The sequence below is a fragment of the Anas platyrhynchos genome, chromosome 1 (genome assembly GCF_047663525.1).
Source record: "Anas platyrhynchos isolate ZD024472 breed Pekin duck chromosome 1, IASCAAS_PekinDuck_T2T, whole genome shotgun sequence".
Taxonomy (NCBI): Eukaryota; Metazoa; Chordata; class Aves; order Anseriformes; family Anatidae; genus Anas; species Anas platyrhynchos.
In genome coordinates, this window is record NC_092587.1 from 28,980,243 (window position 1) to 29,000,202 (window position 19,960).

At 35.1% G+C, this 19,960-nt stretch overlaps 1 protein-coding gene and 1 long non-coding RNA gene across 5 annotated transcripts in view; both read left to right on the forward strand.

Moving 5' to 3' along the window:
• The window catches only part of IMMP2L (inner mitochondrial membrane peptidase subunit 2), a 456,052-nt gene that overhangs the window by 16,841 nt on the left and 419,251 nt on the right, over positions 1-19,960 (forward strand). The window lies entirely within an intron of this gene.
• LOC110351592 (uncharacterized) lies at positions 7,159-14,832 on the forward strand. Its single transcript, XR_002399215.4, has 3 exons — positions 7,159-7,577; positions 9,949-10,015; positions 13,759-14,832. It is a non-coding gene; the product is annotated as an uncharacterized lncRNA (long non-coding RNA).

Consider the following 19,960-nt stretch of genomic DNA (forward strand, 5'->3'; position numbering starts at 1 on the left):
CTTTCTAATTTGTTTGGTTATGCGTTCATATTTATGAGAAAAATAGTGTTTTCTTACACATTAACTTTTTTTTTTTTTCTGGAGAAATCTTCCTACTGAATCAAATTTTAATGTTACAGCAGTTCAACCTTCTTCATAAAGGACAAAAGTACTCCCCCCAAAGAAAAAGTTTTACAATTTCAAGGGGGAGGTCTGTGCATCAAGCCAAAAGGTGGCAGTATTTCGCTGTTGAAAATATTCAAGACTAACGAGACAGAAACTCCATTTCAGCTTTAATGTAAGATAGAAATGGAGTGTCAAAATGTGCATAACTGACACAATGATATAATACTTGTAGTACATGCTCGGATAGTTGAAGCTTAGGGTATCTAGTTTTGTAAGTGTGAAATGCACAATATGTAGATTACAGTAAAAGAATTGTCTTTGAAGCTATATTTTCTGGCTTCCTTTTTGTCAGCCATCTCTTCTAATTGTCTCATTTTATTCTACCTCTTCATTGTACATTCTACTTCTTCATTGCAATTCATATAACAGTTTTTACTACCAGCTCTTAGAGCAAACTTTTACCCTCACATAGTGGTTTGTTTTTTGTTGTTGTTGTTAGAAACCTAAAAAGTATGTTCTTTCTTGTTGTCTGGCATGTAAGATTATCTGTAAATGGTCTATCTATAAATACAAATTTATTCATGTTTGCAACACCATATATTACAGAAGGACTCCAATTTGAAGACACATAATGACTACTTGCAGAATTTGATTTTACGTATGTATGTGTCCCTCTGCCCAAGTCAGGCTCTAAGAACGGTTTAAAATACTGGATGTACCTGGTTAATAATTAATTGACTGAACAGACGATCAGCTTGTTTTCCAATCAGAAATCAGAAGGAATAGTTTCATTCTTATACTTCTTCAAGATTTGTGGTACCATCTGAACCATCTGCCTTGATTGCTTTCACTTTGCTCTATGTTCAGACACGATGACTAATATTTTAGATATTGTGGGTGGTTTTATTCTTTCTTTTGTATGTTTTGAAAAGTTCACTTGCTGTTGGTGGAGTTTATGTACATCCATGTGGAAGAAGTCACATTGTATTTGAGTGCTGTACTAAAGTTTTTCTTAAACATTTGGGAAGTACCCTGAATAACTAGGCTACGGAATTCATAATACACTTTAAGAGCAATACAAACAAACGATGCAAAATTAATATATTGAATAATTTTTGCTAAAAAGTGAGGTATATTTTATATATCAGTAACAGCTTTTAGCTTCACGATGCAGATTTGTTAGAAGCATCTTTGGCCTGCTAGTTGGGTTTAAAAGCTTACTGTAATGTGGAAGTTCTCACTGCATTGTAAAGACTTCTTCCAGTGAAGGGAGCCTACAAGAAAGCTGGAGAGGGACTGTCAGGGAGTGTGGTGATAGGACAAGGGTCTTTAAACTAAATGAGGGTGGATTTAGGTTAGATATAAGGAAGAAGTTTACTCTATGGGTGGTGAGGCTCTGGAACAGGTTGCCCAGAGAGGTTGTGGATGCCCCATCCCTGGAGGTGTTCAAGGCCAGGTTAGATGGGGCTTTGAGCAACCTGATCTAGTGGGAGGTGTCCCTGCCCATGGCAGGGGGGTTGGAATTAGGTGATGTGTGAGGTCCCTTCCAACGCAAACCATTCTATAATTCTGTGACTTGGAGGATGCAGTATCTGGATGTGGTTAGGTACCTATGTGGGTTGTTTGAAACTTAACCTTTTGTACCTGAGGCATTTATTAACAAGTTTTAAATATATTAAGTGAATATTTTTATCCTTTTCATTTTGATTGTTTACCTATGATTTCTCTAACTCAGTAGTGAATAGATATGCTATGAATATTCAAGAACAAAATGGTCTTCATATAGTACATTTGGGAGATTTGGATGAGACATGAACAGGGAAGGCCAGTTTCCCAGTAATCTGCTGCTGCTTTTCCTGCTTCTGTCAGAAATTCAAATGAGAAGGTGATGGTGTGATGGAAGCAGGCAGATGGAGATGTAAACTTTCTTTCATATCCTACTTGGCTGCTTAACATTTAGGATTTGTTTTGTCTTTGCCAAGTCATAGTACAAACTAGCAAAGAGGTTGTGGGAGGGTGGTCTTTTGCAGGATAAGAACTGAGGTTGAATATTCCATGTGACAGCTTGACCAGAGCTGCCCAAATTCTTTGCCTTCTTTATACCATCAGAAATGTGTCATTCTGGATGGGTGCTGTTTTTACCACAGCTCTTAAAAGGGATTATTTAGATCCCAACTGGCAAAGTCCCGCGTAAATAGATGGCCAAGAGCCAAACCTTGGAGCAAAGAGATGAATTAATCTTGTTGGCTTTGGATGCCCCAAGAGAGCAACAGTCAGCCTGTGATTATGCTTGCAATATTGCTTGCAGATCCAAAAGTTTGTATTTTTGTTATCTGCTGACTTGAATTACAAATGAGCACCCTGTCCCCCAAGCATTTGGTGGAATTTATGTTGGGTTTAAGAATTAAATGAAGACCATCTTTATGGAAACATGTCATGTCTGTCATCCCTGACTTTGCATCTGAGCTGACCTGATATAGCTGTAACTGTGCATTACAACCACGGCTGTGCAGTTAGTCACTGTGCATACACATGTGCATATGTGATCTTAGGCATAATATTTAGAATGGCACGAATCCTTAAAATTATAAAATTAGAGTCAGATAAAACAAATGGAGAGAATAAGTTGGTAGCAGAGGATGATTTCTTTACTTTCAGTTCAATGTTTTAGAAATAGCTAAATCTTATCCCAGCTTTTAAGAAGCTGTTCTAAGTTAACATTTTTAATTTTAGCTTGAATCATACTTACTGATACCAGAATTAAGAGAGCTCAATGTTATATGTTACAACTTTTGAACTCACAATTTTAAATTTATTTGGAAATGAATGTCATCGTCCTTAATTTGATCACTTGCTTCAGTGCTTAATTTTGACATTACTGTATTACTGGGACTTAAATCAAAAATTAAACCAGGATTATTATTCCAGTAAATTAAATAATTTCCATTGTTATGTGTTCCATAATACTGCCTTTCCATCTCTTAAAGAGATGCAAAGGAAGTGTGCTATTTTCTTTGTTTTGACAATGTTTGCTTATCTTCACATTTTGCTTCAAGAACATCATGTGGCACGTGGGTTTATCTTTAACAGATAAATGAATGACAATTCATAGCAGACAGACCTTGATCTTTTGATACTTTTTGTGGTGAAATAGGCATTTATTTTGCAACAGCTGTGCTGAGGTCAATGCCAACAGTTACGATGAACTTTATCAGATATTGCAGAGTGGGTTATAGGATCCTAGCTGTTTTTTTCTCCAGGTTTGAGTGTCAACTGCATTGTAGTTGTAGCATTCTCCATCACAGTGTGGGCTGTACAGCTCAAGCAGGTCCCTGGGCATATACACTGCAACTGCACTGCATAGTGCTAATGGAGATTGTACTCTTCTATTGTGTATTAATTGACAATTGTACTCTTCTATTGTGTATTAATTGACATTTTTGCCAACTTACCTACATGTAACTTGGTTTCTACAGTGTACAAATGCAGGCTGTGGTAAAAAGATGTTGCTAAAGAATGTTTTATAGCTCTAGAATTCTTTTCTCTACTGAAAAATCCCTTATATCCTACTCGCCACTAACCTTGTATCCTGAGTATACAAGGTTTTCAGTACAGTAACTCTTCTTCTCTTTTTATTCCCAAATTCCTATCTTAATGTACCAAAAAGGTGTTGCAACATGTAGAAAACTGCAAAATTAGTATGTATATGTAGGATTATGTTTTTTAAATGGAAATGACAAGTTCTAAATAAGCTTTTGAAATGAAGACAACAGTATTAACTCAGATTTAAAACATTTTTTCAGATAAGTAAAAGTTTGGATCTTGTCGAATTCTTTGCTTGCTTAGTAGATTTTTTAACAAAGGAGTAGGTTCAATGATTGTAGTATAAAAAGCATTGTTAGATTTTGAATGATGAAATTTCAAGGCTGTTGACTATTCACAGGTACTAATTTTAGCTTTTGGAAGCTGTGCTTGTAAAACACAGATACTGTGTTATAGGGGTATCTGTAATAGAGAAAGTAGCTTCTGCAAGGTGTGACCAGGAACAGGAACTTTGTAGGTTGCCAGCTGTCACTCCATTTCTAATTTAGAATGTGTTTTTATGAGTTAAACAGAGATATCTATGCTAATGTAATCTGGGAAATGTTGAGGACCAATGCAGTTTGTTCTGTGCGTTCTGAGTGATAAAATTCTGAAGTTTTGAACTATAATAGCTAAATGAAAACAGGCAGTGTATTTAAAAACATATTTTTAAAGGACAGCAATAATACTAAGCAAAAAAATGTACATTTTTGTCAGCTTCTCATGAGTTCTCAAATAAAAGCGTAATTGCTTTAATACAAAACCAATGTTCTACATGAGAGATTTCTTGATGTTTAAAGAAAAACAACTTACATCCTATCTCCTGTTCTGATGACGAATATTAAGTAGTTTCTGTAACAGCTTCCTTTGACTCTAAGATTGTTTTCAGGCCTTTTGGTAAAATACCTTTAAATAACTGCTACATGTTTTTATGTGAGTTTATGTGTATTTGAACTTTGAAAAATCCAGTGCAAATCAACATTCTGGAGGAAGAATCAAAGTACTACATGCAAGGTTGTCTCTGCTGCAGTATCCCTCAATGTTAGCTGTTAGCTGGAAATGGAAATTGGAAAAGGTAGTTGCCATGATGATTTTATTTGATAGTTCAACAAATTTCAGTCTATTCACACAAATCCGAATAATCCACTTTTTGAAGGATTGTGGTCCTGTTCGTATGATGGAAACAAAAGAATTCTCAAATGGTGTAAAATCAATACATACTCTCCATAAAACATTGCTAATTGGAATTTCATTAATGAGACTAGCCTAGTAAAATAAAAATCAGTAAGAATGTACTTATTGAAGGAACTGCCTTGAATTTGAATCAGTAGCTGTAATTAGAAAAAGACTTAGTACAAAATTCTGATAGATGTAGCATGACTGAATATTTACTGGTTCTTGCATAAATTTTACGAAAGCTTTTTTCTAGCTAAAATATTGAATTGCCTTTAAAGAATACCTCCGCTTGACCTTCTTAAGTCTTCCAATTTCTATTCTATTTTTGTTTGTACTTAGGTCCCTATACCAAGTCATCTATCTTCTGGCAGGCAGGACACTGCAAAAGAGGTTGTGCTGACATAGAAGCTAAATAATCACTTTACTTTCTGGGCCTCAGTGACCTCAGGAAATCTTTTCCTATTCTGTCCCTTTGGCTGGAAGAAAAAAAAAAAAAGTCTTGTCTTTTCCTGATAAAAATCAAATATGTAGTTCTGCTATTATTATCTGTGTTACAGTCTAGCTATCATACTATATATGAGTGTGTTAATACTGTTGTTGAAAGCAGGAGTTGTTTTTTATTTATAAAGTAAGTAAAATGCATTTTTTAAGGAATGTTTTTAGGTACTATATGTAATCCCAGGATTTTTAATGAAGTGCTTAGGATGAGTTTAAGTAGGCAGTTATTGTAGTACTGTGGAAACTGAGCAGTTGTGGAGTTGTTATAGTTACAGCTATAGTTATTGAATTTAAAGTGTATTGATACAAGTAGGAAGTTTACAACATTTGGTTGCAACAATCATTGCTGTAGAGAGTCTAGCTAGATTATTTGGGCCAAAAAGTAACAGATATGATTTTACGACTTTATAATTCCTTAGTGGCCAATTTGCAACTATGATAATTAAAAAGAAATATCTTCTGTTTTCTAAAAAGCTAATGATGTGGAACTCAATTAAATGGTTGGGTCTATTTGTGAAAGAGGTGTTAGTTGATAGGGAAGAGTCTTGTATTCTTATAAATGGTGTCAGCGAGAACTTCATATTCTGGTTGATTTTGGTTTTGTCAGCCTAATGATAGTACCTTGCTATTGAATGAAGAAAAAAATTGTTTCTTTTTGAGAATATTGCTTACTGTATCCATCAGAATCCTACACTGCAAGTTTACTAAAGCCACTACATTGATTAGTGGGTTAAGCTAATGGGACAAAACAAAACTGTTAATGATAAAACATGAAATTATCATTCTATCACAGGAATATATCAGGTAGTATTAAGTCTACATAAGGTATTTTATAGGATAATAGTGGATCTAGTACCTTGCCCTAACATCAGTAAATCCTACTCTAAAAGCAAATGTCAAGATATAATAACAGGATCAGTTACCTGGATCATTTTTTTGTTCTAGTTATTTTGCCTTTGAATAAATTTATGGACATCAGTGTGGTTGTCATAAATTCTGTTTAAAATGTGAATTCCCATTAGGTGGAAAATAGTTTAATCTTAATGACTGCTAATGAGATAGTTCCATCAGTTTTTATCTGAGGTATTGCTATATAGAGGCTGAGTTGGAGAAACATAAATCACTATTACCGTACCTTTTGCTGTTGGCTCGATCATTTTAATTTGCTGCATATTGTATTTGCTTTTTGATTCAAATGCAACATTGAGGGACTTGACAAAGAAATTAAAACCAGATATACTGACTGTGATGTTTGCTTGAATTTACTGTTGAGACAAATAACATAAGCTTCCACAAAGGTATACTCTTGTGAAATGAAGGGTAGTTATGATCTTAGCAACCACAGTACCAATTCCATAGCCTCAGCATTAAAGCTGTTCTACCTGTGTATCTACATTTCTTGTTCCAGGTATTTTGCTCCTTGGCTCATCTCTGTTCACACTGGAATTTCTGAAAGTTATGGCTGTGTAGCACCTCAATCAGGTTAGGATGAGAGTAGTAAAAAAAAGGTGCATTTGAAGTTTCAACCAAATATATATGTTTCTAAATCTTTGGAAGGCAAGAGAGGTGGGAAGAAAACTGATTGTGTTGTGATCTTTAAATTGTATGATCAGATAGGTTGTTAGCAGCTAATTAGTAGATAAGAGGGACATATGTTGTGCTGAAGGAGAACTGTTAACAGTAATTTGCAATCTCAAAAGAGAATTAATTAATTTATTTGCTCATTTGATTAATTGGTTCCTTTATTTTTACTTTGCTTTTTAGTAATCAGGCTAGTGTTCAGGAGAAAAGGAAAAAGCAAAAGCAAAAACCAAAACACCTCTCTAACAAATGAGAGAGGTGCTACTTTTACCTGCCTCTGTTCAATAGAAGAGGAAACAGTATAGAATAGGCTTTTCTACTGTTCTTGATCATGGGCAGTTGCAGTATTTTGGAAATACTGGGTATAAGCGGACAGCTGCGTGAAATACTGCAGAATTACAGCCACCATGTGATTGGCTGGAATGCTGTCTGGTCCCGTAACTGCCTGACTTACAGCGTGATGCCTGACTGCCCTATGAAGGTCATGTTGAGCAAAATGAGCTTGAAAGCTGCCGTGTTTTAGAAAAATGTCACTTTTTCCTTTTGAAATATTTATAATTTAGATGCTAGGAACTTGCTTTGGTTTCAGCAGACTCTGATGATATAAATGCCTTCTGTGTTACAGGTACAGAAAGGTAACTATACATTTTTCCTAAACTTTTTTTTTTTTTTTTTAACCTTAGAAACTTTGACAACTATGAGAGGGGAATATTTGATACATTTTTTTACAGTGCATTTCCAGTTGCTGAGAAGTAATTGCTGGTTATCTATGATTGGCATTGCTTGTAGGAACCTAGAGCTAAAAAAAGCATTAAAATAATCTGAATACTCATTGTTGGAAGTAGCAGGAAATATAATTATTTCAGCAACTGAGCATTCCAGTGCACATCCTGGTATAGGCTGTTCATTTAGAGACTTAAGTAAATTCAGACTGAATGTCTTTGGTGGTGTACGATAAAAAATGTCGTGGGTATCTGTATGGTTATCCTTGCATAAAAATATGAAGTGTGTTGTTGATGATGATATGTGTAGATGGATTATAATATTCAAATGTGTTCTCAGTATAGAATTACAGAATATCCTGAGTTGGAAGGGACCCACAAGGATCAACTTGATGAGTACTGGCTTAAAAATTCAGAGGACTGGTAAACTGTAAATAAACCGGTAGTTTAGGAAAGTAATTTCCTTCCCTTGAAAGTAAAGGTCTTGTGGGGAAGCTAATGGACCAACCATGATTCCTAAAGATGTGTATCAAATACTTAAACTTAGGTTTCACTGAACTAATGAAATGCTGAGGGTTAAATTGATGAAACACCAGACTCAACTTAAAAGAACCTTCTAGTTGGATTAAATCTTAGCTTTTGTACAGCTTAACTTGAATTTGGAAGGATTCAAAAGTAATACAAATTTTAGGTATTAAAGATGTTGTATCAACTTCTGTTATGAACAAATTCTATTCTTGGAGGGGAAGAAATGAAAAAATCTTTCTGTAGAACAACTCCAAAGATCAGCTTTTCCTTCCTTTTCCATATGAAACCATTCTGTTTCAAAGGTGTCCAGTTCCTTAACATCAGGACTTTAATACTCTGTTGCTAAATTGTTGCCTGCAGTAGTGTGAAAGCATTAACAAAGATGTGTACATAAGACATTATAATGTGATTCAGCAACGCTTGAAGCCTAGAATGCAGTAATTTCTCTTCAGCAATGAAACTTGATTTTTTTTTTTTTTTGAGAAAATACAGGGACTGATGTCCTCTATATAAACTGCTAAATTAATTAAATTGTTTCTATAGCTTTTTGAGTGCACAAAAAGAAATCTAAATATATTTTACCCCTTCATGCATTTAGGGCAGCTTTTCTTTTGTGTACAATCTGGGAATTACTGAACTGATATTTTATTATACAGGATATTTCATACTATTTGTTCTTGGACAAATTATAGTTTAAATACTGCCACAGCTGTCTTCATATCTTTTAGTAATAACTTCCCCTAAGCCAGTTGTGTTATGAGCAACCATAAATATTAAGTGCAGAACGCTACTTCTAGGAATCTTTCAACGCACTGTACATATGCTGACAAAGTGGGTTCTGCATACCCATCAAAAATATTTATTTCCAATTTAATTGGTGAAGTTGGAAGAAAAACCATGGGTCTTGACCTGTGCTGAGTATATTGTGGACATGAATATTTTTGCATATAATAATCAGAGTCTTGGCCTTGTTTTCTGTTTTCTTTCTTTCTCTCCCTCTCTCTCTCTTTTTTAAATAGCCTGTTAGCAAAGGCAAAAACAAGGGAATGGCAAATTATCAGGTTTAAAATGATAATTAACCTTATCATCACTGTATTTTCTAGGGAAATTATATTAGGCTGCATTCATGAATGTAACATCAGTCTTTTATGTGCAATCAGCTGCTCCTGGAAAGTGCAGTTGAACAAAATTTAGCCTTAAATACATACATATATATTTGTTGTGTTGAGAGGGGACCTTATTGCAGTTGTCAGCTGTGTTGTTGATTAGTTGCAGAGAAATGGAGTCAAACTCATCTCTCATCACGTTTCTGTGCACCTCTGAGAAAATAGCCACAGTTTTAACAAGGAAAATCTGACCAGATATAAGACAAATATTGCACAATTATAATGGCTAAGTCATTCTCCAGAGAGACTGTGAAATCTCTCTCCTTGGAGACAATCAAAACTTGATGAGCCTCAATCTCAGCAACCTGACCTACCTTTGAAGTTGAGTCTGTTTGGGCCAGGTGGTTGAAGTGGATGACTCCCAGAGGTTGCTTTGAACCTGAATTATTCCGTTTCTCTACATCAAATGGAATTTCAGCAATTGAACTTTTAAGATATGAGACAATTACTAAACCCTTCAAAGTTAGAAGTCAGCAGTACCAGTTAGTGTTTAGATTATTCATTATGTTGGTTTTAATTGGTTTTATAATGCAGAAGTGCAGTTTCTAAAAACCTCTTCTGTAGCTGTAGCTGTGATATTTGTCTTACAGTAGCATCTAGAAGACCCAGTCGTGCGTAGGAAGCCCATTGTGTTAATAGGTGAAGGCACAGAAAACGGTAAGATTTCATTTGGTTTGATAACTAGACTGTAAATTTAATAAAGAAACAATGAGCAGATTCAGGCAGATGCATATAATGAAACAATCAATGTGGTGGGTGGCAATCTGCATGCAGACAGCTAAATGTTGGGTCATGTTTAACATACTATAGTAAAGGAAACTCCTCTGCAAATGTGTGTGGAGAGCAGTTCCCAAGTGAGAAGAGGAGCCTGGAAAAGTACACAAGTAATTGTTTGCTCACTTGTTAAATTTTCAATTAAGTCTGACTGGATTCATTCGTAAGAGGCAGGGTCAACATTTTGACTGTAAATCGGGGAGAAATATGTCAGGAATAAAATATAAAAGACACCTAAAATGAAGGCAAACAATTTAATATGATAGAAAAATGAAAGCAGTTCAGTTGCAAAGAGGGGTTACTTGAAAAATTTAGCATTGTGGCTGTGATTTAATGACTTGATGCAGGAAGAATCTACAAGAATCTTTTTCACTTATCTCATAAATAGAACTTGAATTGATTTGAACTTGACCTATCTCCTCTGCCAATATGCAGCAGAATAGATATAGTCTGCTACATTTTAGCCATTCCACTTATATTCTCCCTGGTACTGTAGATATCTTCTTTTATAGCTACCTTTATAAAATGTAAAAACATAGCATATGAAAGCTCTTTTTTAATTTTTTCTGTATCCATAATATGGATTAGATGGGGAAAAATATTGATAACTTTGAATAACTTTGTTTTCCCCAAGCCTGTCTAAAAACAAACAAATAACAAACCCAGGAGATCATTAAGGTTTCCAATGAACACCTTTCTCATATACCTTCGAATACAGATCACTAAAAAAGAGGTACCTATTGAACATACGCTTCGTGTTATGTGTTGTTTCATATGTCTGCTTTAAGGGATGAATTAGTGGCATTCTTAGAACAATAACTTTGATGTTCCAATAACTAGGGCAACTATAATGAGAGAAGTGTGGTCTTGCCATATAAAAGGAAGTATATTGTCAAGCAAGCAAAAGATAATAGCATCCTGTACACCCAGAAGGCCTGCTATGATGTTTGTGTCTGCGTAAGATCCCCTTTGCCCTCAGAACAGTCTATTTTTAAACTAGTGCTGAGTTTGACCTTAGTAAGGAGATACTGTTGGAAGATATTGAAATGCGTGATCATGCACAGTGTGTTCTTCAGTCCTATAGGACACCGATAGTAGTAATTTTTCTACAGCAGATTTGTATTAGTTTGCAATTTCCCGGAGTTCAAAGGCTTATCTGTTTAACATTAAAAGGGAAACCTTAATTACAAATTATATTCCATATCCTTAATCAAATAATAGCTTAGCTGACTGCATGAGGCAGACTCAGTTTCATTGTTCTGGACGGTTTAGGAAGGGATGGTTTCAGATCCCTGATTAATATAGGTAGAGCGTCCATAGAATGTGAATTGCTGATGTGGTTGAAACTACATTTCCTTTGCTGTAAGCTGTGATTTCTCTCTAAGTTCAGTGAAAACCAGATTGTTCTAGGTCAGTATGACCATTGCTTCACAGGAACAGCATACATACCTTTAGGAGTTGAAGGGGGATATTGGTGTGTATTTACTGAAACATATTTAAAATACCTTGCAAAGCCAGAATTTGCAGGAACAATAATCTTTCATGGGCCTCTTGTGGCCTTCTAAGATAATGCTTGACCTTTACGTTTTCCCATGATATCTGGACTGTAATATTGAGCACTAGCTAGATTTTTAAATAAGTTGACTTAATGTTTGTCACCCTTACCGCATGAAGCCTTATGCTTGCGTGTTGTGAGACACTGCGTCTTGTGCACCAGCAGGACTCTGGTGCTAACTGCAGCTTAACTGAGGAAGAGGGCACTGCATTCCATATGTTTTAAAACTGATGATGAGAAGGTATGGTGTTAGGAGGAGTCTTTACTGGGAGAAATCTTTGAAAATTATAACTAATATTAAATTAAACCTGATTTAGCAAAACAAAGGACTTCTGAATGTCCAAGCATGAATTTAGCAGAAAAAAACACATCTACCAATATCTAAAACTCTGTCTACATGCTTCTTAGTTCTGATAATTAAAACAGCTAAGCACTTTCATACAGAATCTTTACTCCTCTTTGTTTTTCTTTTCATGAGATTTATTTTTTGAGACTTTGTCTCAGTGGTCATCTTTGTGAGAATTTTGAGTAACTGGTCTTCCAGATTTAATCTTCTGGATGGTTGTCATTTTCTAATCCCATGATTAGAAATTGACAACCGATGTTGAAGAGTTTGCATAAAGCGAGTTGAGGTTTATGTAAGTACTTAGTGTGGTAGTTGGTGCTGTGTTGTGTTGCCTGGATGACTGTGGTCTGCTCTGAGTTGCCTGCTTTTCTGAAGTCTGCCCTTATTGTTTCAGCTGTCTCATTCCAAATACGTTTTTCAATTTTCTCCTTTATAACACTTAGCATTTTTATTTGTTTTTATGCATGTTTTAATCAGCTTTTATGTGTACTTATTGATCGGGTATAACATAGCATCTCTCACTAGTCCATATGTGAATGAGTTGATATATTTGAAAACACTTAGATCTCTCAAAGACTCCTTTAACAGTTGTATTTAGGATTTCTGTGATGTTATAACTATATGCAAGGCAACTCAGCAGGGTTTTTCAGTTCACAGGATTTGCTAATGCAGCAGCAGTTAACCGCCAAGGGAAATTTAAATTTCAAGGGACACTTCATGTCCTGATTTGTAAAAGCTCTCCTGTGCTGTTCCAGAAATTTCTGCTAGCACCTATGTTTAGCTGTACCGTGAGGCTTGTTTCAGCTGCTGTATACTGTTTCCTAAAGCTCATGAAGTATTATATTGCAGCAACAAGTATATTCTCTAGGTGGTAGTGGCAGGGCTAGCAAACGTGTCTGCCCCTGGTGTTCAGACATCATGTGCAGAGCATTTAGTCTTATTAGCACAAAGCATTACTCCAGGCTAGAAATAATCCATTTTGGTATCTAATCTACCAGTTATACTCTTACTTTATGATATGTTAACACTAATGTCACTGATACTGGAATGGGCTCAGAAAAGGTACTAATATTTTTCTCTCTGTCTCATATTTGCAGTCGACAAAGTGAACAAATAAACCAGATCAATACTGTTCTTTTCATGAGGTACATTTCATGAGATTTCATTAAAAAAAAACAACACACACACACACACACACACGCATGAACCTTGAACACAACAACAATTTTATGATTCCTATATTTATGAATTCCTGATAGTTCTCCCATGTGCTTTCTAAGAATAAGGTGAGTTTGGAAATTGCTGTGTAAGTTTAATCCAAGAACAAAGATCAACAAATGTCTGAATAGCTGATATTCAGTGACCTTTAACTTTGGAAGTAAATGAGGAATTTGTGAACTGTAACAACAAAAATATTAATGGCTGTTAATTAGTGAGATTTGCTTAAAAAATAAAAGTATTAATCATACTCTTGCTGGCAAATAAGAGGCTTGCATTTAATAGTGCACATTATATGTATGTAATAGTTGTAGTCTATTTTCATATTGTGTAATCTATTTGTGAAATATTCATTATGGGCAAACAGAGGTCATACTTTGGAACAGCTGGCATTCAGTAGCAGGATGAATGAAAGACATCGCTCACGTCCACAGTGGAAGTTAGTAAAAGCGTATATTGTTTTTGAAAGTTGTTAATTTTCTCTTTTCCTTGTGTGACTTGAAACAGAACTGATGTTTGGTGCTGTTGAGAATCCAGACTGTGAAAGGATTTGGAATCCCTGTTGTCATAATTCCTTGAGTGTATGAAGCTCATGTTGCCTGGGAGAAGAGAGACTGTAATCCCCTCCTTGCTCTTCCAATTTACAGCCCAGAAGATTACTCCTCAACTTTTTATCCTTAGGGTCAAAATTTACTATATTTTAAAGCAGTTCAGAAAATCAAACTTCCAGTAAAAAGGAATATGTTAAATTCATTTATTTTACAGTTTATAAAAAATTTGAAACATAAGATGGCTATTTACACTCTTTGTTCTATATTTGATATACAATTTTTAGATCCTAGAATGACAGTGTTTTATTAGAAAATAACATCCCTGGTTTTCTATTGTATTGAAGGTGCATGCAGCCCTAAAGGGCTTCCACCCAGAATGGCAAGCTGCTGGTCAGATATGGAATTACTTGGTTTCTTAGTAACGAGCAGGAAATATATATGAGGGATGTTTCAATTTAGGGTCCATTTAAAACAAAATTAATTCTGACATGTATTTACAGGCAAATGAAATTTCTACTTAAAGCTTTCTGTCTATCTTAGGATTGTTATATTCAGGAGGATACTAATAAGCTGAAGCAAACTTGCAGCACAGCAACAAACGTGATTATGAGATCATATAGAAGGGTGCTCTAGAAGCATATATTTAAGGTTTTGTCTGTAGGTCATGGTTTCTGATGATCGGATTGTGTCTGGGTCTAAGGTCCTGCCCAAGCCGCAGTTGTTGTGCTATGGGACGATTTTCAACTCTCCACTCCATTTGAGCGGATAAACCTTGGGATGTCAGTCACACTACTTTCAACCTGTCCTAATAACAAATCCAGAAACTTGAGAGAGAAAACAAGGAAGATGAGAACAGACCTGTGGTGGAGAACAAAGGTACATGATTGACACCCTGTGAGATGCTTCTGTTTCTGTTGTTCCCTGTGGAATTTTGATGGAGAAGCTCTACTGAATCGAGATTCTAGAGAAGGAATTGTGACATCTTCATTTTGCTTCTGATCTTCTTTATTTTTTTATTTTTTTTGTCTATGCAGACTACCTTAAATAAATAAGTTACATTGATACTTTAATTCAGTGCTTGCAACAGAGTAGTTCATGTGTTAGTTTGGCTCATAAGCAAATCTGTCTCTTCTCCTTGTGGCATATTTTTACTTTTTTTTTCTTTTTTCATTCTATAAATCTCTAATTAAGCATTAAGGATGAAGCCTCTAGGCTATTATTTTATTCTTCTTTATATTTTGTCATGCCTAAGGATGCTGCTTTTGGACAAGAGTTTCATTGTTCAAGAAGCTCCACACAGATTTGTTTGTTGCCTCAAGGACAGGGGTTCTGCATTAGACTTCCTTCAATCATCTTTATTGTTTTCATAGATACTGTATCAAGACTCACCAGAATTTCTCTGTAGTCAATGGAGAAAAATGAGTACTTCCAAAAATTAGGTTTTATTAATTATCCTTAGACGTTTTACATTAAATAATGGGCCAAATAAATGTAATGGATTTTAATTTAGAGTAAAAACATTGTTCTGTATGGATTTTCCACTGCTGTTCCTAAGCTAGATGCCCTAATAGTATTGAAATTACTTGATTTTTATTTTTTTTCCACCAAACAATTGTATGGATTCTTTATGCAGAATTTACTTACCCTGGGATACAATAATTTTCCACATTACATCTTCAATTTCATCATAATGCCTCTTACTCTTCACTGTATAGAACTTGGAGCCTCTTTTTGAGCTTATAATAGTTGTTCAGTACACCAACAAGGGTCTTAAATGTTGCAGTAAATTTTCATCATGAGTTACACTTGCTGCTAATTAACTGGTATTGGGGGTCTTCCTTATTTTTCTTGTATTTGCATCAATATTTTTTTTCTTCCTTTCTCACTGGCAGTTAAACCACACAGAAGGGAAAAAAGTCATAATTTAATGGATGACCCCTTGGATCACAGATGCTGACAAAATGAAGCCTGAAAATTTTAAATTGGCTGGCTGCTGTTATCCTAGCAGAGCCCATTAAAGTCACACAAGAGAGCATAACTTATTATGTAGCTAAACTGTGACTTTTTCATGGTTTCTTTGTAAACATGACAAAATTTATGGATGGCATTAGTGATACTAAGTTGACAGAATTAAAACCACTGTTTATTGATACAGTTCAGTAACTTGATTTAATTAGATTCTCACCGCATTGATCTAAGAGGATTTTCAAGCAGTGTTTTATGACAACGGTTTAAAGGAGAATGCTGAAGTTGTCACAGGGGTGATGAATTAAAATAAATATTTTCATTTAAATATATACATACTTAGTGTTTAGGCTTTTGAACTTTTCCACAGATATTTGGCCACAGGGCAGGCACAAACTCCATCCTTAAATAATAGTGTACTGCATTAACATGGAGTGTGTTAGTATGGCAGAGATTCAGCTCTACTTAAATAGACACATTAGCAGTTGCATGTCAAAATTCAGTCTCCATTGATGGGATCGACTGTAATGGGAACTTCAGACCCTTAGTTCCTTTATTGATACCCACATTTAATGTGCTTTATGGAACCAATTACAGAAGTGAGTGGGGTTATTAGGATAATCAATTAACTCTGAATCTGTTGGAACAGATAATACCTTTTAATTTCTTGGTGTTTCTTTCCTATGCCTGTCTTTCCTTTAGGCTACCTGTTTCTGTTAATAAGCAACCTGGTTGTAAATCCGCTCAGCTTTGTTTTATACCTTTTTCTATTTCATAAGCTTTATGGAAAATAACAGGCAATGCTGGTCTCTGGTCTTCTAAGCAAAAGCTTTTAGACATGAAAGCATAAGAAATGATAAATTGAAGGCTAATTGAGGCAAGAAACTTGAAAAACCTTCATGAAATTACTGATATGTATTTATGAAGATTTATAGAGACGCCTCATGGATTTGCGTAAGGCTTTTGTTCCATTAAATATAGTAAAGGGTTGTAAGGGGTTGGTGTTGTATTCAGCTTAAAGCTACTTGACAGAGATTTTGCTGCTGTGCATTAAAGTTAGTGTAAACAGTAATGGTTTAGGGAGAGCAGCAAGGTGTATTGAAGAAAATGGTAGTCTTTAAACTTAAGTAAATCTGTTTTTGTACTGCTTGTCATACAGCGTGCTCCTTCTTCACAGTTACTGGTTTAGCCTTAGAAATACACAAGCTTTCAAGTATTTTCACTACTCTTACTGCTGAATGGATGTCATCACAATAATGAATACTGTCGTATAATAGGAACAAAGATTTTGTTTTACTAAATATACCAAACTGACCAACACTAACATACTCGCTTGGTTGCTTTCTAGTTCAGTTATAAAAATAGCCCAGCAGAGCTTCTTTCTATAAAAGGATTATTCTAGGGAACATTTGCTTTACCAAGAATAAAATATATTCTGTGTTACTATATTTGACAGAACAGACGATGTGCAGTATTCTTATCCTGTATTTACAATGAAGTGATGCTCTTTCTATGTTACTAGAATTCGGATATTATTTTTTTAGAATGGTCTCAAAAACCCTTCCTTAAGGAATTTCATGGTACATTTAAAAATATATTTTCTTTTTATAGTGTTCTTCATACTAAAGTAAATACAGAATCTCTAAGGCATGATGGAAGATATATGGGAAGAGTTTCTACTCTAAAGAAAAGCAGTGCAGTTTGAACAGATTATACAGTAAAAGAGGACTAATCTAAGAAAACGCAGCTATAATATTGCTGAATCTTTTCACTTTGAGGCATTCTGCAGAATGCTGATGTAGCCAATAAAAGGGCACATTCATCAAAATGTGTAATTTAATTTTAAAAATAAAACACTTCAGTTTAAGCATACAGTACTCAGATTTCACATGAAGGTGAAGAAACCCCTTAGGCCATTTAAAATTTATGAGGAGTCTTGTGATTTCATTCATTATGTTGACAATATGCACAGCTTCTTTCGAAAATGGATTGGACCAAAAAAGGTGAACAGACGTGGTCGTAATAGCTCTTCCCATAGTGTGTGCTGAATTATGAGAGTTACTTCTGATTATACGTTACCCAGGAGGACTGTTTAATGTGCTTGGTTATATAGATCTGCAAATTTTTAGCTGTGGGCTGGTATCCATATTGAGCCATAAATTTACGGTTGATGTATTGCTTTCTAGGCAGACAACTCATACTTTGATAGAATTAAAGGCAAGAATTGATTTCCTGCTAAATAAGACACATTTCAGTTTAAAGTCTAATAAATGGAAACTGGAATCTCTATATGCAAATGGATATATTGTAAATGTTGATGTACAAAATGTGTTTTTTTAGTTACAGATTTGCATATAGATATGGAAAGATACCTTTCTGAATGAAAAAAAAAAGTATCTTTAATCCTTTCTGCTAGTTGGATTTCAGTTGTCAGGAATGTATCTACAATATTTTTGACTGCCTTGGCTATATCTCTGTTCTGGTAATATAACATACTATCAAGGTATACTTTGGTGGTTTTAGCTTGTGTTAAGTACTAAAGTGAATATTGCATGAGTTAGCAGACTCCTGTGCTCATAAGTATCATAAAAGATTAAAAAACAAACAAAAAAACCCACAACACACCTTTATGGAAAAGCAAATCAAGCAGTGGTTGTTTATCAGCTATGTGCCACGAAGGGTCTTTATGAAATTTGGAAAGAGGCTGGTTCACTAAGACTCAGAGCAACGTCTTCTACAAACTAAAGCAGTTTCTCCTAATCAGCAGGTAAGCAGCCAAGCAAGTCTGCTTAATTTCACTGCGAAAACCAGCTGCTGTTGTAGCATTTTCATGATACTTGTACAACAAGTAAAGGAGGAAAGAAGCAATCTGTGCTGACAGAATAAGGAAAACTTCGCTGTGTGATTTCAACTTAATTTATATTTGGAGTTACAACCTGGTTCAGAATTTTAAAATTTACTCTCTCCCCTTTGCCTCTCTCTCTCTTTTCCCTCTTTTCCCCATGCATTCTTATTTTTTTCCTCTCTTCTTTCTATGTGTTACTTCTGCACTGAAGAATGTGCTGTGTAAAGTTTAATGAACTAGGATAATTCCTCATCTAAGAGAGTTTTATCCTGGAGGATTTCAGGTCCTGTTTTTTCCTTTAGAAACATTTCCTATAAACTTTTTTTCAGTTGACATGTGAAGTAATGTGTATCCTTTTTGTCTATAAAGGAAACATTTTTTTCTGTAAATATTATTTTTCAAGTGTAGTCTCATTTAGCATCAAAGCTGTGTTGCTGTCTGGAAGTAACACCAAATCCATCTAGTTTTTGTTGTACATGTGAAATTTTCATTTAATTGCTCTGCTACTGTGTACATATGTAGCTGAAATTGTGTAGCAATTAGCAATTTCTAAAACAAAGGAAGCTGTTGACAACTTATAATGATGTAGCTTCTGGGTTAAAGCTGCGTGTCCAACAGTCTCCTCCTTGGTAGCTTTCAGAATTATTCAGCATACCTGTGGTTGCAGAACTCAACTAAAGGATGAGGATGTTGTTGTTGTTGAGGGTGAGGATGTTCTAGGATGTTGTTGGAAATACATGTGTGTATCTTTGTATATATATATAATGAATTTTCTGAAGATAAGTAGTAACTCCTGAAGAAATAATCTTTTTTTTTTCCTCTTCTTCTTAAAAATGGTGCTTTTTTACATTTTACTGTAGAAATTGTAGTGTTTTACAGAAATTGGGAAGATGAGGTATGTGCCCCAGGAAACTCATCAAATTCACTAAAGAATTCAGTTTGGGTGATAGAAGCATATGTTTCATACTTCAGGTATTCAGGTAACACAAACCTGAAACCTGGGTCCATGCACATGCTCTTCTGGTCCTATCCATACTTTCCTGCCTTTCCTGTGCATTTTTCTTGCCACACCATCTGTGTTGCTATGTATGATGGATCTGTTAGCTCAGGTTCACGAACCAGTGGTTGACAGGAGTATTTATAAGGCAGGACAGACATTATTATGCTGTGGCTCAAATATACTTCTAAGCAACAGTCAAAAGAACCGTACATGTGAATGTGGTCCCATTAGCTCTTTGGTCATGTGACACTGATGTGACACATGAAGATGATGACAATGAAATGAAATGTGACACTTTGACTCGGATGTCTGGTATTATTCTGTGACCCAGGATTTAGGATGTCCCCA